The sequence below is a fragment of the Triturus cristatus genome, chromosome 5_2 (assembly GCF_964204655.1).
Source record: "Triturus cristatus chromosome 5_2, aTriCri1.1, whole genome shotgun sequence".
Classification (NCBI taxonomy): Eukaryota; Metazoa; Chordata; class Amphibia; order Caudata; family Salamandridae; genus Triturus; species Triturus cristatus.
Window position 1 is genome coordinate 459,463,850 of NC_140588.1, and position 23,688 is coordinate 459,487,537.

The window sequence follows — 23,688 nt, forward strand, 5'->3', positions numbered from 1 at the left end:
ATGGCGGCGCACGGGTGCCACCAATACTACATAGAAGTAATAAACTGGAAAAAAAAAACGAGCTCACGGAGAACATCAAAGCGGCTGTGCGGCCGTGTAAGTGATCGCGATCAAACATCAAAGCGGCCGTGCGTCCGCGAAAGTGAGGCGCGCGCGCCCGTGCACATGCACTGTAGCTCTAGGCTACAGTGGTAGCACTTTTTTGAGCCCTCACAAAAAGTCTCGCCAGTGCACCGCATGCGTTGGGTCAGGCGAGACCTAAAAAGAAGAATTGTCTATAAGCAGTTCACCAGCACTAAACAATAAGAGTGATTTGTCTAGAAAATGGGTTTCCACAATAAATTCTGCTCTGGTATTTAGTCTCTGTAGATCACAACAGTTTTTCTATGTTTGTCGAAGAACTTTGTCTGACATCTGGTGTCTTATACTCTTATGATCATTTATTAAAATGTACTTCTTAGTCACAATGTATATAAATCAGTGCAAATCATGTAATAAACTGAATATTCTGTTGATGTCGAAGGCCCAGGGATTTTCACTTACCACGGTGTGCTAATTTCTCTTTTCAGGTACTAGTGAACTGAGAGGCTGAGTGTGAGAGGCTGAAAATGTCAGGCATGTACTGAACATGTTTTGATGCAAAGAGACGTGGTAATGGGCCAAAGAAACACATTACTCCTCAAATGCTGAGCCACCTCGACGATGGACACCAAAAATTGACTGAGGCAAGACCAAGAGACTATATCAGATCTCAATAGGGCATGATTGTTATATTGAAGGATGTGAGGTAATACTAGACTGTCCAACTCCAGGAAAGAGATATAATTTGGATATAAACGCAGGGTGAGAGTGGGTACAAGAAGCATTGTCTTAGTTTACTCTGAACACCAAAGGGGAAACTAATATTAGGGGAAGGCGTATAACGAAACTAAACATAATTTTCCTTTTAACAGAAAGTAAATGCATTTCTGTTATCATTCCCCACCAAGGCAAATATTAAGAGGATAATTTTAGGTACAAGATTAAATTGCAAACTAGACTGTGACAACAGATTCTGATTGGAACACGTAGGGACATCTGGATGGGTCAGAGCAGTGGAATCTTTGAGTTGTATACAGAATATACGTATGAAGATTTAGGGGGTTATTCACAAGGATCTATCGCCGAGTTCACGACACTTTATCGCAGCCAAAGTTGTGATAAACTTATCGCCCCAATCACAAGCTGGTGTTAACAGCCCACAGCACCAGTTTACCCGCGCTAGAAGCCGCAAAAAACATCACCACAGATGACCCCCGCAACTATCGCTAATGAGATGCAGAGTAGGCATTCCAGTGCCAAAAACAGCCACATCACCACTCCACAACATTCACAACGACCAGCCAGAACTGAGATAAGAACACAAAACAGGCGATAAGCTGCGTTAGCAGCAGGAAAATAACACCTGCTCTGACCTGGTGCAAAGTCGGACCACAACCTGCACCACAAAAGGGAGCACAGCCCACAGCCACATCGGACGGGCAACAGATGCCATGGAGCCACTGGTCATGTGGCCCGGACACCCAAGAGGGCCACAACACCCACCGCCACTACCCCAGGACCCCAACCCCCAACCGAAATATCCCCCCGGACCACCACAGAGGCAGCGCAGACAAAGACAGCGTACCCCCAGGAAACGCACCAGACTCACAGACCCAACACCTGACAATGTCAATGCCCACTACAGGCTCAAAATGACAACCATCCTACGCATCCTGACCAACAACGCCCAACAGGCCGATGGCACTGACACAGCGGGCAACCAGCATTCCACCCCACACAAAGCTGCTGGCTGTGCTGCACCTGTTCGCCCCTGGTACCCTCCAACCAACAGCCGCCACAGTCTGAGGAGTCACACAGCCAGCCACATCCAAGTCCCTCACACCTGTCCTGGACATCACCATCAGCCTGGTACCCCAGTCCCCATACATCAAACACAATGCGCAGGATCTGCTGGGGACCACGCAAGGACCATACGCCATAGCTGGATGCACACACGTGTTGGGGGCAATCCACAGCACACATGTCATACCTGGGCCCCCTGGTGACACAGCACACAATCACCGCAAGAGAAAGCATACATCTCACATCAATAGGCAGGCAACAATCAAACACTGTGGAACCTCCAAATACCCAGCCAGTGTGCATGGTCCCTTCAACCTCCGACAGTCCATCAGCAACCAGCGTTCCCAGGATGGCACCAAGGGAAATGCACAGCCCCTTGGCAAGTTCCAAATGAACACCCCACTCACCTAAACTCCACAACTCCACAACCATGCAACTCACAACTCTGGCAATGCACACGTCACAAAATCACAACCAACATGCAAGGCAACATGCCCACACACCAGACACGACAGAACAACTCACAAAGGTAACTTGGGCAAGCCGTGAACATGAGCCATCAATGCCATGGCACCTCAGCCACACACTGGCCCAATGTGGGGAGAGGTGGAAACCAGGCATGTGTGAAGGATGCAGGATAACCATGATTGGGAAAGTACACAATGCCAACAGTGGCGGAGATGTGCTGGGCAGACCGCAGTATGCCGAACACACCCATATCCATGGCGACATACACCGCTGGTGCATGGAGTGTAGTGGACAGTGGACGCAACCATGTCACCCCAGCCAGCGGGGGAGTTCGTGGAAATGTTGCCTGTTACGTCCCCCCCATAAGCGTGAGTGGAGTGGGAAGGCCCGGCGTACACCAGGCCAGCGTAGGGGTGTGAATAAAAAGCACGTAGCCCTGGGCATGGTCCTCTTCGGGAAAGCCCAACGTCTCTGCCAGGGCGGCGCCTCTCACCACGCCACAAGGCCGACGCCGTCCTCGTGAGCGGAGTTGCCTGCGATCCTGTCAGCCTGCCGTACCCTGGCCCGCTGGACCCCGAACCTGTCAGGCCCGCCCCTGCGTAGCCAGGCCACACTGATCACCTTCCGACACCGTCGTGTGTCAAGGAGGGTCCACCATGTGCCTGCGCAAGCTCAACGCCCGAGGGCCATGACCTTGGCAGCCTCTCAGACCATCACGGCCTCCACGACACAGGCCCGCTTTAGTCATTTCTCGTTGACGTACTCTACTGCCGCCTCCGGCCTACACTACGGTCAAGTAGGTCACACATTTGGAACTGAGTCTTGTTCATACATTGTCCGTGTACGCACAAACAGGAGGATTCAACTTCACTGTACTCCCTTTGGTCATGTGGCAGCAACCATGTGCATAGCATCCCAACGACACATGGCTGTGGGCCCTTGCTGACCGCTGCCCTCGGCTTACACTGCGGTCGAATAGGTCACACACACCTTTGAATTCAGCCTTGATTTATATATGGCAGACTTTATGTCATTGTACAGGCCTCATCGCAGACTGCATCCCCTTCCAGCCCTGATGCCACTATGTCTATTCCCCGAGACCCATGGACACTTTCTGGTTGGACTTTGGTGGCGACTGAGTCCATGGACTTGGGGTTGTCGTCTCCATCATGGCGGTTATACTGACTTTGTGGCGAAAATGAGGCCATGGCATTTCAGCCCTCCATTTGCTGCTTCCTGACAGCTTCCACACTCTGCATCATGCCCTGGAGGACACATTTCACTGTCCCCCGCAACCCTGCGCTACATACACCTCGGACATTGATGAGGACCTGCTCAAGTCGCATGGCCCATCTGACTGCACCGCAAGTCACTGTCCCGTGGCTTGGTACCTGTGTCGGCCGCAGTGCATTCGGGGCCACTAACTCTGTGCTGCTCATGTCAGGGACCCCTTCTTCTGAGACATTGGATGGCCTCTGAGGCGATGGCCTTGGGGTCATCAACGCCATGTGTCTGTGGCCTGCTGCCTTCGGCCTCAACTGCAGTCCACCAGGGCTCATACATCAAATCGAGTCCTGACCGGCCCGGATGTCGCATCACCTCAGGAGGCACACGCCACCACTGCCAGGACCACCTCCAACCGCCATCTGCCAGAGTCGGAACGGTGGTCCTGACAGACTGACGGAGTTGCTCACACCTGTCGTGGAGACTGATACCCTGCTCGGCACTCCAGGTGCCACTGACTCAATGCACTGCAAGCCATCGTCCGTTATTGATTGAGTTTTGTGTTGTTGAGAGTTTGCGCATCAATGTCACCTCAAGCAGTGTGGGAGACCTGGGAAGTTGATGAGGAAGATGATGCAGGTCTAACACACCCCACTGCATCTGCATCTGCATCAGGAATGTCTAGAAGAGACAATCCGAGACTTTTTCTTCACATGGGTGCGCTCAGCTGTAGTGCCCCAACCTCAGTGCACTGCAACTCAAGCACACTTTTGTTTGCTCATTGCGTGCCCTCTGGACTTGCTCAGGCTACCTCCATGATGCTCCACAGTTGTCCCCGATATGCTGGTGTTGTCTGTTATTCATTGTGTTAACTGTTGTGTTTGCTGCCAGCACCAACAACTCCCTGAGGGCTGGCTTGCACCCAGCCCACACACATCCAGCACAGGCGTCACTGTACATGTGGCCCTGCCAATAAAGGGGCCGTAGCCAGTTCAACATAATATCTGCATGTGTCCCTGTGGTGTTCTTGTATGCATGAGGGCCTAGGGCCCTACGACATTACATTGTGCTGTGTACAGTAGATGCAGGCATGTCACCGCAGGCATCGGGCTTGAGCTTGGGCATGTAGCTTTGTCGTCACCCACTTCATTCGTAAGGGTAGTGGCCTGGGCCGTCGTATGCAGGGCCAACGCGGGTGTGTGACTGATATGTGCGTGCCCCTAGGCGTGGTTGTGTACTGTGAATGTGCATCTGCATGTGTCTCAATGGCAGTGTGGGTCTCCTTTGTAGAGTGTAGGTGGTCCCTGAAGGGTAATGGAAACCAACGTATGTGATCTAGTTCACCTTCCATGGGTTGGGACCCCACCCACAGCTGTTCGGCCACCTCCTTTTGGCATGCTGACACATGGCATTGGAGTGCCATGTGTGGGTGGGTGAAGTGTCCTGAGCCAGCTGTGCTTGCGGGTGCTTCCTGCTGTGTGGTCTGTTGCAGGCTCTGCAGGTCTACTTGTGGGTCAGTTTCTGGTAGTGTTCTGTCACCTCCGTGATGCTGATTTGGTTTTGCAGCGGACTGCACCCCATCTTCCTCTACCTCTTCTCCTCGGCTGTCCCCGCTGTTCCTTGCTGGTGGTCTGTGGGGGTTGTGGGGTTCGCGTTGGTCTTTGCGCTCGGTCAGGGTGCATCCATGATGCTATGTGTTTGGCTTGTTTCTGGTGTGTTGTTTCTGTGGTTTTTATGGTGTATTTTCCAACCAGACGCGTGGGATTTGCAAGCCTGTGGCTGGTTTTCGCTACTTTGTGTACCGCGATTGGCCTCATCGCATGATTTTTTTTGTTCGCATTTCGCATTTTTGCGGCATGGCATTGATTTTTGTGCGGCCATTTAACACGTTATCTGGTGACTATCGCATGCTACCGCCGCGTTGTGTATACCTGGTTGGCACGGCGTAATTTTCCTGCGACAGGCTGCGATGTTGAGAGATGCGTTCAGCTACTCTTGCGGTAGTTATCACACGTTCTTGTGAATATACCCCTTAGTTTTTCATGACAGCGCGGACTCTGAACCAGTGTGTTATTGACATTTGAAATCTATTTCCTTTCTAACTTATTAAAGGAACTGAGGTTGCAACCAATTTATAGCCCATCTGCTGTATTCAATGAAAACGTTCTTATAAACATCAGCCATACAAGATTGCCCAAGAAATTACACTGTGTGAAGAATAAGTCTATTGCATTATTTTACGTTTTGAATTTCGAAGCCTACGCATTATGAAGTTCCAATCCAAACTTAACCTTGCACATTTTTCAGAAGCATCCTTTAGAAAATGACTGCCTCCTATAGTCAGGGATTGGAGTAAAGTAACTACAAAGAGGGTTTCTGTGGTATCTCGTGGGTCCATTATAATTCCCTTTGACCGGTAATGTAACACCTAGGTGGCTGGTCCAGGGAGTCTATGAGTGGATAGTAGTGGCTGGGGTGTCTGGACGCATTAAAGCCTTCTCTGTTCAACAGCACTTACCAATCTTACTGTCTTATTCTGTGGATGCACCACCACGTTTTTGGGCAAAATTTATGGTCATCTCAGACACCCTAATATGCTTTTCGTGGTGCTCCTTAAGTCAGTTGATCTGTGTCAATTCAATTTCAACGTTTATTTTGCATTACAAATGCATAAAGTACATAAAAGAATACTCATTTCGGACCGATAAAATCAACAAATATTGTGACAGTGCTAGCATAGGTTTTGGGTATGATGTTAAAAATTCCTTTTAGGACAGTATATCAATATAATGTATCACATGGGATACTTCAAATGGACAACATTTGATAAAAAAACTTCATTTTTCAATAGATATTTAAAATTCAAAAATTGCTAAAATAAAAAGAAACAATTATTAGAACTTTGTGTGTCAAAAACATAATCTATGTAAACTAAGATGCCAATATTACAAAATATACGAATTATTTTAATACTGCTTAATTTTAGGAACTGCTAAAAGACTTCCCAATTTTAGCTAGGCAGAGATCTTTAGTAAAGTTCTCTATATGTGTATGCGGGCCCTGTGAAGGAAGTGACCCGATTAGGGCCACCCGGGCCACTCTCAACCACCTCTCAGCCTTCCAAATAAATGAAGAGTCGGACAGACAGTAGAGAATACAAACCAAGTATTTATTAGTATGCGCTCGAGCGGAGTCCGGTTTGACCAGCCTCCTTAGATTGCTGCAGAGGGACTGATCCTCACCAACCTAGCAACACATGTTATACCTCTCCAATACCCAAAAGACCCACACAGACTGGAATTTTCCAGTCTGGGAGCTGATGAACAAAGGAGGTACAGAAGGATGAGCTACAATCCTGAAATTGTGTACATGCTATCTTAGTTACAAGGTTACCCTGCCCGTGCCCATCTGTCTGAGAGTGGGAGCAAGCCTACCTATGGGGAAAAGCATGTGGTTACAGAACAATCTATTCCTTAGTGCAGCGAAGCTCAACCTTGAATAATAAAGAGAAACAATCGAAGCTGTTTTCTGCTGAGTCAAACAGTATGAGACAGAAGCTTCAAAATGGTGCCACAAATGCTTAACTCGCACCATAGCCAAACGTATTTTCTTAGTCCACCACCTGCCCAACGGGTGATTTAGCCCAAAGGTAATTTGTGAAGGTAGGAACTATATTCGAGATTGAATACTTAACTTGCAAATGTGAGAAAATTTCCCCATATTAATCTGTTAATACGATAGAGTCCCCACAAGTATTTACGGCTGCCAATAAGAAGGAAGCAGTCATATACAATACATATGGGGTAGTGGCCATTAAAAAAAATAAACAAGAGAAAGGGGATGGAAAAGAAAGAGCAATCAAGGGGCAGTGTTTCAGATGTGGACAATTCAGACACATGGCAAGTTGTTCTGCTGTCACTGCCAACTGAAATAAATGTGGTAAGAAGGGACTCTTTGCAAAGTGTTGTAGGAGTGGGAGCTTGGAAAAAAAAGTACAGGAAGGGTAGGATATGTATCGTGATGAGATAATGTTGCAGGCCACAGGAAAGCCTGAAGGAAGTCTGGAAGGTTGGGTAAACATCGGGGGAAAAAAGTTCAAATGATGTTCGATTTAAGTTCAAAACCCTCTATTACTTAATTTTTTTATCAAGATTTATTTTAGGGGTATGTGAGTATAAAAAGTATGAATATGAAACCAGGAGCTACAGAGGGAAATCTATAGAGATACTAGGCTACTTGTGACCATGATAGGTATGTCTTAAAAAAGTATTGAAGGAAAAGAATTATGGGGCAGTACAAGGGGATGAAATATTAAGCTGGCTGCACTAAAAATAATAGGGTGTTTTTCTGGACTCGAATGCTCTTCCACGAGTAAAGCTAAAACAGAGAGAGTCGTGCCAGTTGAATTTTGTCAAGCAGTACCCTGAAATGTTTAGTGAACAGCTGGGATGTCTTAAAAATGATGTGCATCACATTGTTCTAAACGAAAAAAGCTAAGCAAGTATCCGCAAGAGTAAGGAGATTCCCTTTGGTAGTGATGCAAGACATAGAGAAGGAACGGAACAAATGGTGAGACACGGGTGTCATTACTCCTGTAAGGGCCACAAAATTGATATCTCTGATTGATGTGGCTCGGAAGGGTAATAGGGAGGTAATGCTGAGTGTTGATCTGGGTGCCCTCAACAAGGAGGTGGTAGTGGATACATTTCCATTACCCAACATCATTGTAATGTTAACATGCTTCGAAGGGGCAAGGTTATTCACAATGCTTGAACTTGCTTCAGCCTATCATCAGGTCAAGTTACATCAGGATTCTCAGGACTACACAGCATTTATTTCTCCCATGGAAGAATTCAAATTTTTGAGAATGGTGTTTGCTCTGGTAACAGTTGCATCTGTTTTTAGGGTGTCATGCACTAACTCCTGGGAGATGAACCTCGCACACTATTTTATCAAGATGATGTGTTGATTAATGGGTCAGATCAAAATGCATACAATGAGAGAGTGACCAGATTTCATTTTTGGGTCATCACGCAACTGCACAAGGGTTTTTTCCAAAAAAAGAGCAAATAGATTTTATAGTAAATTTAGAAACTCCTAAAAGTAAAGAGATAGTTCTTTCATTCCTTGGCATGATTGAATAGTATGCACAATTCATTGAGACCCTGCTGGAGAAAACACATTGGATACAGATGATGACTAAGAAGAGGAGTGAATTATTTTGGACTCAGGAATCTGAGACTAAATTTAAGATGGTCAAAGAAAGTTTGAAGGATGCCCCAAGTCTTAACACATTTATTCCAAGAATGCAATTTGATCACAGATGCTAGTTAGAAGAGGCTAAATGCTCTGTTGGTACAAGAGGTGAATGGGGAGGGGAGAACAATTGCATTTGCATCAAGATTCCTGAAGGGAGCTGAATTGAATTACTCAGTGATTAAGAAGGAGGCTTTGGCTATCAAATGGGCTGTTGAGAAGTTTAGATTCTACTTGTGGAACAATATGTTTGCGATTAAAATGGACTGTAAACCTTTAGTAGAGATTTTCAACCAAAAAGAGCTCAACAATATTTCAGCATGCATATACAAGTGGGTTATTTCTGCTAGAGTTCAACTTCACAGTACTTTGTCTGCCTGGAAGCAACAACAAAACAACTGATTGCCTCTCACGGTTGGTTTCTCCTGAGTCAGACGTGCCTAACAAAGAATTAGATGTTGATGAAGAATAGATGGGGTGTGTTGTTACAGTGGGTGCAATTGGAGAGGAGAGAATGGAGGAGTGGAGTAAACAAGGATGCTGTTTTGTGTGGGCTCATGATTTGGCTCAAAATGGTGGCTAAAAGTGTGGATACGTTCTCTGAGGAGTGGAGGTTGTACAAATTGATAAGAAATTAGTTGTCTGTCAAGGATTTTCTGTTGTTCAGGGCATCCAGGTCATTGGTGCCAATGCTACTTGGAGGCAGAGTTATCAAATTAGCTCTTTTTGGGCATCTGGGTGTTGTGAAGACAAAGGAGAGGATTAGATAAGATTGGTGGTGGCCTGGTCTTGATTTACAAGTTTGAAGAATTATAAGACACTGTCCAGAGTGTGCTCGCAGCGATAAGGTGCTAAAGCCAAGAGTGGCACCCATGGTCATAGGCAGGCAATTAGTGTTACCCTGGCAAGATGTAGCATTCGATCTGGTGGGAGCTTTAAGAAGGTATCTGATACATCATACTTGTTGATTCTGGTGGACCTATACTCCAAGTGGCCTGTAATACAGGCGTTGAGTGTCATCACAATTAATAGAGTCATCAATTTCTTAAATACTGTGTTTGAAAGTGAAGTATTGCCCGGGAAACTACTCACTGACAATGGTGTACAGTTGTGTTCACAACAAATGGAAGAGTTTCTAGGAAAGTTGGGAACTAAACACAAGTAGTGAATGCTTTATTACCCTTAAGCAAATGGAATAGTAGAAAGGTTCAACCTAACCATCAAAGTGTAGATGCAGTTGGCAACAGCAGCTGGTTTATGTTGGAAGGAAGCACTGTGTGATAGGTTGGTTGCATATTGTTTGGCTCCTCATTATTCTACAGGGAAATCATCTTTTGAGTTGTATTGAGGTAGGGTCCCCAACAGTCAATTGGTTCCCTCTTGGTTGAGTTGGAAAACGGGGTGGTGTGATTGAAGTGATGAGTTAGAAAAAAATGAAAAATAAGAAAGGGAATTTTTGATGAAAGGAAGAGGGTGTGTGAAACAAACGTGAATGTTTGTGATTAAGTCAAAATTCGTACAACACCTTCAGGAGCAATGCCATTCTCAAAATTCTCCGCAACGTTGAGTGTTCTTAAACTGTTTAAAAATGCAGTCAAAATGGAGGTGGCAGAATCTTGCTACCTAGAAGAAAGCATGGCACCCTCAGTTCATGAAGAGAGGTGTTAAAAGTTTATGTTGTGACAGATGGACACTCAAATATTTGATGGGTTCCATTTAATTGAAGTCAAGGTTAATTTTTCTTGTTCATATACTTTGTCTCATATTTTTGATTATATTGTAAAATTTTGAGCCCCACAAGATATCTCTAAGATTGCCTCCCACCCATGTCATCTAGCATTCCCAAGAGAACAATCTGGGGGGGGGGGGGGGGTAATCAGCTGACCTACTCAGCACCCCTGACAATGCACCCATGAATCTGAATCAATACCCATGTATGATGGAGCTGAACCAGACTACATGATAAACATCTACACTATCGACTCTGCACCTATGACATTTGGAATTTGGCAGCTTACCCACATTCCATAACTGTATCGCCATCAAGTATGTAGTGTGCAGAACATTCACTTGAATAATCCAGAGCCAAAAGGAAATTTAGTTCTCTTGGGTTCATAAACTCCTCCCTCCATTTGTCATCATCCAAGACTCCCACCCAAGCATCACACCAGATGCAAAGGGTGTCAAGCAATTCTGGAGAGTTAATGACCAAGGAGCGGGAAATCTGGGAGACCCCATCCTGCCCCAGAGGAATTCTGAGAACCTTACTATCCATGGGACTGAATTCGGGCCCCTCCCCCAGGAAGGACCAATGGGAAGACGGACATGGCGGATCTGCTAGAATATGACAAATTAGGAGTGGTGCAGTTGGAAATCGGCCTGCAATTAAGAAAAGTACTGCATACATGGGCCTTGGCACAGGTTACCCAAACTTGAGATACCAATCAGTTTCCACATCCCAAACCCCTCTATGCCAGCCATGTGACAAGTCTTGTACCCCTCCAGAGGAGGGTTTGGGGAGTAACCTTATCCTTCCGGTCAGAACACCTTGTGGCTACTATCCAGAAAATCTAGAAAACCACCTTGGTCAAGTCCAGAAGGGAGTGAGGGGTCAGCCACCCATACAGGCAATCTACCATTGCATCCCATGACAGGAGCAACAGTTCCGTGAGGTATGCCGGGTCCTCCATTCCACCCTGGAGCCAGTCATTCAGAACCAAAAGCTGCGAAGCCGCATATTTGAGCTGTAGGTAGGCTGCTGCCAGGCTGTCATAGAAGGTGGACTGTACACATTTGGTGAATGTAATGTGCATGTTAAAACAGGATAATCACTGCAATTTTAACGTGAACCTCCAGACTCAGCAGAAGTGATGCACAATGTAAATCCATCCATGCCCCTGTAAGTTCTGTGGAAGTAGCTATAGCTCATTGCCGAGAACAAAAGAAGGGAATGGAAAAATAATAAATGACCAACTGATGACCACCTTGTTACGCGTGTGTTTTATCAGCTTCAGACTCTTGGTATTCTTGTCCACGCTATGGTAAGCTGGTGGGATGAGGTGTATAGCACTAATAATTCTGCTCTATTATACGTCCTTCAGGCCCCTATGCTACCACACTCCACATAGGCATATACTCCACTGTTAATTAGCTGGTTGTGTACTTGGCCATGCCTTACTGAGGTATGAATGAGGACCAGAGTGTTCTCTTCAAATTATACCATGGGCATGTACTGAGACCCAGATTTGGAAGTCTCTATGTTGCATTTCGTACCGTAGGATAACTGGTATCTGGGAATGGGCAAGCCTGGTTCAATGAGGTTCAATGAGGTTACGGAGTCTCAGGTTGTCAGGTGCCTCAAGCCTGATCACATCCCTGGATATCTTTGGAACAGGTAGCCACAAAAAATTAAATATATACATAAATCAGTCTCTACAACCATGCTGGAAAGTGGCTATGTCAAGGGCGTAGAGTGCCTCCAGTCACTAACACTCCATTCCATATTAAACTGTTCTAGTTTGAAGGCTCAGCACACATACACACCTTTTCTGAGCTTGTACTTATGGTTCTTAAACTCCATGACAGATCTGGATTACTTTTGTTGTTCGTCACCGTAGTCTTGTGTGCCACGGACGACAGTGCTGTGGCAGGATCCTTTTCAGAGAGCCTTGGAGCCATTGCAGGGTGCTTCTGGGTGCTGTGATGCGGCTAGGGAGGTGCTGTGGGTGGGACACTGCTATTACCAGCCGCCATAGTGCCAGGAGAGGCGCCAGAGAACCCTCTGACACTTGGTACGCTGTAAGCACTAAAAACATTTCCTGCTGTGTGGGACATGACTGGGCAGGACATGGTCCCCCCCACTTGGAGCTGTTTTTCTGCAATATTTGCAGAGAAGGTGTAGTTTTCTGCTAACAGTGAGTACAGTAGGTGGGTTAAATCACCATCACTACCACTTTGGCAAAAGGAAAGCTGCAGACAATGCAGTGGGAGCTGAGTCACAGGTAAAATCTGCAAAAAGGCATGCAGCCAAAAATTGCATCTGAGATGATATTGATAATTTGATTGAGGAGGTAGAGAACATTGAATAATGGGGAAAAACTGACTGAGACACCAGGTAATAAGCCATAAGTTACCCGTTTTTTAAAGGAAAGGCTAACAAGGGTACTTCTAGTGAGAAAACCGATCACCTGATTGCCACCATCGATTTCAAAGCCCCCCCGAGCCCTTTGTGAGTGTGCTCATGGAGAGACTTTGTGATATCCAAGTGTAGTAGGTGATAGCTTCTCTCCCTCATTAAGTCAGAGATGGCCCCTCCTTCCAGCACCTATTCTCCCTTTATCTCACTGTCTGGGTGCAATACGCAGAGACCAAAGGCCATCTACACTTCCTCATGTGACCCAGGATACAGGCTGCAAGCACCAAATGGTTAGGACAAGAAAATGTCAACTGTCTAAAAGTGGCATTTTCAGAATTGTGACTTTACCATTAAAGGGGGTTTTATATTACAATTCCTTAGACACCAATATACATTCCAACCTGCTCCCAATCGAAAGTTACCACTTATTACATTTAAAAAAGTTAACCCAATGTTATCCTACGGGGGAGTATTGAAAAACTAATTTATGAGCTTTTCACTACCAGGGGATGTAAAACCTAAAAGTACATGTGCAACTTTTTAAATACACTGCACCATGCCCTATGAGCTAGAGGGTGAAATATGTATTAAAAAGGAAGGTCTAGGTCTGGCAAAAAGTTTATTTTGCCAAGTCGAAATGGCAGTTTAATTTGCACCCACAGGCTACAATGGCAGGCCTGAGATATGTTTACCAGGGCTATTGAAGTGGGTGGCTGAATTATTGCTGCAAGCCCACTAGTAACATTTAATTTACTGGCCCTGGCCCTAGGCACATGTAGTACTTCACCAGGCCTAGGCATAGTTCGCGGAGTTTTGCTACATGGAACCCTGCAAAGTTCCAAAAAAACTCTGCGAAGTTCCGCTAGCGGCGAAGTGCAGTGCGAACTGCAATTTGTGCTGGTATTCCTGCCGCTCGGGTAGAAATTCTACCCGAGCGGCAGTTCGCACTCACGAACATCGCAAACTTACCATTCGCGATCGCGAGCAGGGAAAAAACTCCGCTGCACATCGTGAAGCAGAGTTTTCTGCACTCCTCGAGCTCCGCGGAGTGTGAAGTGCAGAAAACTCTGAACACTCCGCGAATGGAGCGAATTTCACTGCCCAGGCCTATACTATGGATTTACAAGTAAATTAAATATAGTGAGCATTGGCCAATTTTACCATGTTTAAAGGAGAGAGCACAAGCACCTTAGCACTGATTAGAAGTGGTAAAGTACGCAAAATTTTTAGGCCAGAAAACATCAAAGTCAGCAAAAACAGCAAAAACAGGAGGGTGGAAGGGAAAAAGTTGGGGGGAAACCGTGCCCAGGATGTCAGGTCCAACAGTCTGGTATTTAAAAGAATGAAAAAAGATGTGGCCTATGTGAGGAGAATTAAAGGTATAATGAAGTATAAGATTTCTAAGGCAAAATGTTCCAGAACTCATTATAGACCTTTAATCATAAAACTGTCAGTCAACTAATGAAACAAGCATGCATAAAATTAATGAAATTCCTGAATGTGCTGCCACTTTGCAGGGGTATAATGAGGAACTATTGATCAACTTGCCCAGTATAAGCCTGATAATTGCAACATTTCTATCAAATGTTGAGTAGTTATGAGGAGAAATGGACATGACTTTCTTTGAATTCAAAGATATTGGTGTCAAACCATGCACAAAGTTGCTCCACCATGCACCATTTTTATGACCCTCTTCTGCTTCCATTAGGTCTGACTAGAGACAGCTCTAGCTTCGTGGCAAGACTCATGCCATCACATAATACACCCAGTACACCAACACCAGAACCCACAGACACAAGTCATAGAGAGTGGCTTTGGGGAAGCCTTAATTACCCATTGGGTTACTTGGATGAGCTACCATCAGGCATTGGCGTAATGGACTAGCCATCCCATTTTGGATCAACCCACCTCATATCATGGATATTGACATCAGTTCTTAAGCTAGAGTAGAGGGCGAGACCAGTCAGCTATGTACCGCATGAACTCCTCTGTTTTGTCAGCTTCATCTTCCTCCTCTGGAGTGGCCACCCGTGGATGATGTGACAGATAGTCAACAAAACTGCTGAGTCCAGAATGGTATTCTGCCTGCCAGTAATACTCCTGCAATTGTAACATCCATTTTTAGGTCTCGCCTATGCAGTGCACAAGCGCTGCATTGGAGTGACCTCTTGGAATCACTCCGGGCTTTTGTGGAAACACGTGCAAGTTCTGCACTGTTTCCAATGGGCACTCGTGCATGTATGGCGTTTACCTTGCGGGAGCGAGCAGCGGCACCATCTGTTTGCAATTATCGCGCTTTCGAAACAGATGGCGCCGCTGCTCGCTCCCGCAAGGTAAACGCTGTATTTAGCTTGCCCCGTCTGAAGCCTCCTTTCTGTGACTTCCCCCTTCCTCTTTCTCCCCTCCCTCGCTCTGCGTTCTGAACCTCGCTCTCTACCCCGTATGAAAATCTTGCATATCTATTCAGCAGAGGCCTGCGTTGTCTCTTTGTTCCCGTCACACCACCTTCCAAGACGCCGAGCATCGCGGAGCCTAGGATCTCTGCCCCCCAAAGGACACCCCAACTACAAGATGGAATTCAAAGCACAAATATTTACCAAACCCCCGCACACGACAGAGACCGTGTTGCTCAGTTCTCTTCCCTCCGTCTTCGAGGTGACAGCTGGACCACAGGCGACTGGCTTCCAAGATGTCTCTTCCAAAAATGCCCCTTTGTTGCCCATTCTGGCTCTTCACATGTAAAATGAGTAGGCTCCTTGTGTCCAGTACATCCAAAAGAGATCCAGGATAAAATAAACATCAGGAGTTTGATATCTTAGAAAAAATCTGTCATGGGTTTAGGCTAATCATCTACAGAAGAAAAACAACATGGTGCCTGAAATGTAAGTCTTCTTGGAGAAAGCAGTAAGGCCCGAGGCAGTGTTGATCTGAAGGAGGGCTCTCCATGGGTTAGGCTGCTCTGCTGGCAGAGTGCAACCCCAGTTCACCACAGCGGCCCTCTGAAAAGCAGTCAAAGAGAGACTGCGGGGGCCTTCCAGCGCACACACTCAAGCTTCAGTTACAGCTTGAAATAGCCCACTTTCATTTTTTTTCCTGAACTGAAATGAGCAAATGAAACCTGTGCCTAATTTTGCAACCTCCTGTCCGTCATCGATAAGATGGCCGCTCTCTTCATTGGTGGAGGAGAAGATGCCCCTCTGCGTGCCTTGGAATGCGTAGCCGTCATCCACCACGCGTAATGTTAACAATATGCCGGGTGTTCCTGGCACCTTCAACGTGGAATCCGTAGGTGGTAATGTTTTATTGCGTGTTTGTCTTTACCCCGTATTCCCTTTTCATTTTCAGTGAAGGAGCGAGCGGTGAAGCATTGCTAATTAGGGGTGGGCGGAATTTGCAAAATCCACTTTCGTAAATTATCGCGAAAATGTTTAAAATTATCGCAAACAAGCGGAAATATCGCGAAGATGCGGAATGTTTTTTCCCGCATGTTCGCGAGATTTTCTGCATGGTTGCGGGTCACCAATTTACCCATGTGGTTGCTCGCGGACGCGGCCATCTTGTTTTGAGTTGTCTCGCGGTGCATGATCGCGAGAAGAAAGACGTGATCGCGCGACGCATGACGTCACTGCGGGCGCGAACTGTCGCGAGACAGTGCAAATGGCTAAAAACAATCCAACATCTCATGGAGAACGCGACCGTATCAAGAAAACTTGGCGGCGAACGCAGGGATTCAGGTAAGGCGATCGCGCGTGCGCGAGAATGTATTATTTTACAGCGCGAGCACGAAACAAATTATCGCCAAGCTGCGGAAAGCGGAAATTTTGACATTTTCGCGCTCTCCGCGGAACTGAGGTTCTGTAGCGATCCGAACCCGTGAAATCGGTATCGTAGTACTGACACGATTTTGGTATCAATGAACCGCAAATTATCCATTATATGCATAACAGTGTTTTCGCTACGTAACTAGCATGAATTCACTGAGAAATAGGGCATTCTGTTGTAAAGTCATGGCATCCATTTTAGTTACGGCATCCATTTTGTTTCTTGCCCTCACATAGTCAATGAACGGCCGATGACCCCGGCAGAGTCACCTTGTTAAGGACACGTAAGCCCGAGCCCCGAGAAAGGCTGACGCTACATGACTAGGCAGAATCAAGCTGCCTCCCCTGCCTGAGGCCAGTCCTGCTATACTGGTTCTCGTGTCCGTTGTCCCGACTGAAAGGCCGAAGACGGTAGCCATGCCCGATTATGACCCATAAACACCTCTTATCCTACTTTTCAATCCTTTGCACCTGGCTCTGCTCCTCTCCTTCTGGGCTTTTACAATGGGGAGGTTACGATTTTTATGATGGGGAGGTTCGGACAAAGAATGGAAAACTGTCAAGAGAATCTGATCGAATACCGAAATCCTACGACTAATTATTGTTTGATGTCTATTTACTGTTTGTTTGGGATACCGGGTTGGGCATGAGAAATATTCGTGTAATGTAGCCTAAAGACATTTTGCGTGTATTTAAAGAACAACCCACTTAATGCAATTTGAACAGTCTCGTAGATTCTGCCTCTGTGTGGTTCCTATGACTTCTGTGTCCCTGCAGTAAATAAACCTTGGTCTTTGACGCCACCATCGAGAAGCCCGTGTCACTGTTTATTTGTGCACCGAGACAGGAGGAACTCAGGGGTCTTTGGGTGTTGTTTCCCTGACACCTCTGGACTCTTAAAAGTCCAGAACCTCAAATTGGCGCCCAACGTGGGGCGACGTCATCCGGTACCGGTCCAAAGCCTGAAAAGTTCGAGAAGTTTCGTGTGAAGATTCCGGAGGGAGCTACCCCGCTTCATCGATCCCTGCATGTCGTAAAAGTGGCCCGACGATCTCTTCCACAAGGGTTCCCGTTCCCAGACGGCTACAGAGGACCGCTGCCCTGACTGTCGCCCTGTCTTGGACCCGAGGTGCAGACCTTAGTACGGCGAGACGTAGACGGGTTCTCCTTGGTGACGTCTTCCACATTTCAGTTAAGTATTAAGTGGGTTACGTTCAGTTTGGTTGTTCCTTGTTGCTCTGGTTTATTCGTAGATTATCATTGGTTGCTCTTGTTTAGATAATCTTTGTTTTGGTATTAGTTCATTTTGGTAGGCCTAAGTTCTTTGCGCATTTTGGTTGGAATTTGTCTTTGTTTGTCATGACTACCAGTAGTAATTGTTTCCTGTCCTGGTTACGTTGCAACGAGGATTCCCGGTCGGAGGATTCGTGTTCGGTTCCTCCGATTGGAACTCCTACATATGAGCTCTATTGTAAACATGGTGTTGGTCCTATTACGTATAATGAAGTATGGGTCCGTTATACCAGAAAAGATGGTGTCCTTAGTTGGCCACCGCATGGTAGCTTCGAAACCGAAATTCTAGACAATCTAGAAAAGAAGTTGTTTAAGAGAAAAGCCCGGCCGGCAATGTTTGATTCTTTTCGCGTATGGCGTAAAGAAGCCAAACAGAGAGAAATTAGGAAGACGAAGAAAGAACAGAAAGAGAAAGGGTTGACTTTAATGGAGTCTGCTAGGCAGCTGCATGTCAACGAGACTGAGAAAGCAATGGAGATGGCGAATAGAAAATATAATTTGGCAATTGATAAATGTTACCCTGTATTGCCATCTTGTCCTACTAAGCCGATGGAGGATCATGAGAAGGATCCTCTGTTGTCTTACCTGTTGAATTCACCTCCACCGTATGCACAGGGTATTACAGTACCACAGTTACTACCTGTTGTACAGCCAGCTGCTGGTCAGCCTGGAATAGTTGCTCCACTTCCTGTGATTCCAGCTCCTGTCCTTCCCGTGGTTAATGTTCCTTCGGCACCCACTCTTCCTGGGTCGCCTGCTCCGCCTTTGCCTGTCGTTACGCAAACTGCTTTACCTGCTACTCCTACCCTTACTATTTCATCTGCTCCAGCTGCCCTATCCCCGAACCCTATGAACATTCTGACTCCGCTTTCCGTTCGTCGGAAAATAACCGACTCTGTAACTAATATCTTAACTCCTCTCTACAGGTCTTTAATTGGGACCCCCGTTTCTGACTCTATACAGAGACGTAGCCAGCTTCCTGGTCCTCAGGAACGAGACATGTAAGATTCGACAGCTCTTAGGTGGATGTCGAAAGCTGTGAAGTATGATGCACAAAGAGTGTTAGATACTTTTATGCAATGGAATGAACCTACTCAACGTTGTTTTTGACGTGATGTGTTCTCTTGTGCGTGAAGAATGGGAAGATGATGACTTAGATTCCGTCCCCTCTGATTTGATAAATATTCAACAGAAGTTCGCCGCAGGAATGGTGATAGGTTCAGAAGTAAGGGGAGCGATAGAACTGATTTTAGCTCATAGGGATGATTCCCCTCTTCGAGCGACAAGAGACCCTGATGGTTCACCGATTACTACTAGGAAAAAACGAGGTCAATATCCGATGAGGGAAGTTCCGCCGATATGGCGTGATGCAGTTCAAGCTGATGGGGCTAATAATATTGTAGCTGCCCCGGCGCATTTCCAGAGAGTGTGGATACACATCCCTTGGAAACGGGCCGAAGTGTTAGCAGTAAAACAAGCGTTACCAGACCCACGTAAAAATCCTGCTGGTTATTACAAAGAGTTAACGCAGACAGTTCAAGCGTGCATCATGAATTTGGCGGACATTGAAATGTTATTTGGTAATGTAGTGCCACAGCCTATATGGGCCAAGATTCGGCAAGAGAACCACCCAGTCGCCTTAGGAGGTGATTGGCCAGTTATTGTAGCAGCAGATGCGCAACAAGTTGGCGGTGCTAAACCTGAACCTCTGATTGCTGCCTTGCCTGGCAGAATAATTAATCTGATGAAAACGCTGATGCCAGCGTTACGAGTCAATTGGGTTAAACTATCGGCATGCAAACAAAAGAAGGACGAAAGCGTCTCTGACTTTTTCACTAGATTTGAAGAGACCTTCGTAGACCACAGTGGGCAAGATATGAGTACTGAAGGAGGCCAGAGATTGTTTGTCGACAAGTTCGTGTTTAATTTACTACCTGAACTTAGTAACAAGTTAAAGGATTCTGAAAGTGCATGGGCAGTGTCGACGACAGCACAGATACTTGCAACTGCTCAGTATTACGAGAATAGAGAGAAAGAAGAGAAGGAAAAGTCAGAAAAGAAGACAAAAAATGTAAAGACTAAAGTTCTTTTGCAACAGGCGTATCCGCCTCGTTCGAATCAGTCAGATTCACAGCAGCGACCCCAATTTCAGCAACAGCCACAATTCCAGCAAGGGACGTCCCAAAGAATTAATTATGGTTTTTCCCGACAACAGTTAGCATGGAATCAGTGTGCCTATTGTAAAAAGGAGGGCCATTATAAGAATGAGTGTCCGGTACTGCACGCACAGACTAGTGGTGTCCCAGCTCAGAGAGGTACTGTTGGATCTATACAAACTCCTAGAGGTAGAGGACGTGGTACTATGACACCACAGGCCGATCGCCAATCGAATTATTTCGATCAGCGAAATGCACAATCTGCGCAAGCAGGTAGATCTCCACAGTATCATGTTGAAGATTATTATGATCATAATGAGGAGATTCAGAGAAGCGAGTACTAGGACAGCCACAGGCAAAGAGAGGGAGTAGTATCAGTTCCAGTTGATCAGAGTGGACCTTATGTCGCAGTAGTTACATCAGGCGTGGTCGAACCGTTTCTGTTGGATACTGGTGCGGCAAAAAGTTCAATTATGCATGCAAAACTCCCTGGCGCACCTTTGTCTGGCTTAACGAACACTTCAGTAGGTTTTTCAGGCGCCCCTGTTCACAATCCTGTTTCTAGTCCTTTATCAATATCTGTTGGGCCATGCGAACTAGAAGCACCCCTTATTCTAACAACCGGTTGTAATGAGAATCTGCTTGGTTTAGATCTGTTGAAACGCCTACATGCGACACTGTATTGTTCTCCTTCGGGAGTACAGCTCACATTAGGCAAAAGAGTCATCTCTCCAATGTATATGTCAATGGATAAGCTCCCACCGGAGCTGCGTTCTCTCCCTGATACTCTTTGGGCAACTGGTCCTAACGACGTAGGCCTCTTGGAAATTGCCCCTTATGTGGTAAGTCTGAAAGCGAATGTTAAATTCCCACGAATCCCACAGTATCGGATTTCGAATGAAGGTGAACGAGCACTCTTACTGATTGTGAAAGACTTAATACAGAAAGATGTGATTGAGGAAACTAGAGGAAATGTCTGCAATAGTCCTGTTCTGCCGATTTTGAAACGTACTGACCCTTCCAAACCTCCAATCTACAGATTTGTGATTGACCTCAGAGAAGTTAATAAAATAGTGATTCCACAGTTTCCTGTGGTCCTAGATATCACTGCATTATTGACGTTGATTCCTGCCTCAGCCTCATGGTTTACAGTTATCGACTTGAAAAATGCATTTTTCAGCATTCCCATAGCCGAGGAAAGTAGAGACATTTTTGGTTTCTCCTTAGGAGGTCGCAGTTTCAGATTCAAGCGCGCTCCACAAGGTTATTGTGAGAGCCCTTCAATTTACAGCCAAACATTAAAGAGTCAATTAGATGCTCTTGTACTTCCTCCTGGTGTTGCTCTGATCCAATACGTAGACGATCTTTTACTGGCTGCCGATGACAAGGAAACTTGCAAAGCAGCTACAATTTCTCTATTACGTCATTTGTCACACTTACATCACAAGGTGTCACCTTCTAAACTGCAATATTGTTGCCAAGAAGTGACCTACTTAGGTCATCTTTTGTCAAAGGAGGGAAGAAGGTTGACCCCAGAGAGAATCAAAGCAATTTCGCAGATGACTGTACCAAGCACACAAAGAGAAGTGCGTGCGTTTTTGGGTATTACGTCATACTGCAGGCAATGGATCCCAAATTTTTCTTTCATGGCAAAACCATTGGTAGCCCTGACTGGAAAAGGTGTTCCAAGCCCTTTGCCATGGTCTGATGAATGTCAACAGAGTTTCTCCAACTTACGTGATGCGCTGTTTTCAGCTCCTGTGTTGGGTACTCCTGACTACAGTAAGCCGTTTACTTTATATGTCCATGAAAGAGAAGGTTGTGCGTTGAGTGTATTAACGCAACAATTTGGTGACAAGCAGCGGCCTTGTGCGTATTTCTCATCTACATTAGATCCGGTAGCCAGAGCGTTGCCAAGTTGTTTGAGAGCCACAGCAGCAGCTGCAGTGTCTATCCGACAGTCTGCTGGACTTGTCATGAACAACATGTTAGTAGTCATGGTTCAACATGCTGTGGATACACTCATGAATCGAACGAAAACTCAGCACCTCACCAGTGCTAGACTATCAGGCTATGAGCTGACGCTTTTGGCAAGTCACATTCAGATCAAGCGATGCAACATATTGAATCCAGCAACGCTGTTGCCGACTACTCAGGAGTCGAGTGATTCAGAGCCCCATGACTGTTGTTTCAGAACTGAGGAAGAGACAAAAGGTAGGATTGATTTGAAAGATACTCCGTTACTAGATCCAGACGGCACCTTATATGTCGATGGGTCGTGCTTTAAGTTACAGAATGGTGATGTGACGGCCGCGTATGCAGTTACGACTTTGAGTACGATTGTTGAGACTGCAAGAGTAAGTCAGAATTCGGCCCAAGCTGCAGAATTAATTGCACTAACAAGAGCGTGTGTTTTAGCTGAGGGAAAGAGAGTGAATGTGTTTACTGATAGCCAATACGCCTTCGGCGTATCACATAACTTTGGACGTCTCTGGAGAGAAAGAGGTTTTCTCACGTCCCATGGGACTAAGATCCAACATGGACAGTTAGTCAGTGATCTATTGGAATCTCTGACCCTACCGAATGAAGTTGCGATTGTGAAATGCAGTGCACATCGGAAGATTACGGATGATGTTGGCCGTGGAAATGCGTTTGCTGATGAGGTCGCCAAAGAGACGGCCAAGAACATGACGAGCCGAATGTATGTTGCAACGTCTGCAAGATGGATTGCTGAATCAGGGATGCGTGAGAATACGATTGAAAGTGTGAAGGCAATCCAGAATGAAGCAACTGAAACTGAGAAGAATGAATGGAAGGAGAAAACGGGTAAAATGGATTCAAGTGGATGTTGGGTTGATTTGTCTGAGCAGCAACGTTGGATGTTACCTGATGCGTATGTACTTGCGGTAGTCACGATGGCGCATGGAGCGGCGCACATCAGCTCGAAAGGGATCTGTAAAATGTTAGCTCCAGTATGGAAGAACGATGGAATTACTAAGTGTGCGGAAAGAGTGGTGAAAAATTGCATGATATGCCTGATGCATAATCCTGGCAAGGGAACCCCAACCCCAACTGGTCACTTTGCTCCCCTTTCTTGTCCCTTTGAAGTGATTCAGTTGGATTATATCCACATGGATAGGTGTAACAATCTTAAATACGTCCTAGTGGTAGTTTGTGCCTTTTCAAGATGGATTGAGGCATATCCGTTGAAGGATAACACTGCTATGTCCACTGCCAAAATCCTCCTCAAAGGATACTTCCCCAGGTATGGTATGCCACGGATTGTTTGGTCGGACAATGGAAGTGAGTTTGTAGGGAAAGTTATGAAGAGTGTGTGTGCGGGTCTGGGTATTAACCAAAAATTCCACAGTGCGAATCACCCACAGTCAGCGGGTTTGGTTGAAGGGTACAATGGCAACCTGAAGCTGAAACTTGCTAAAATTCAAGCTTC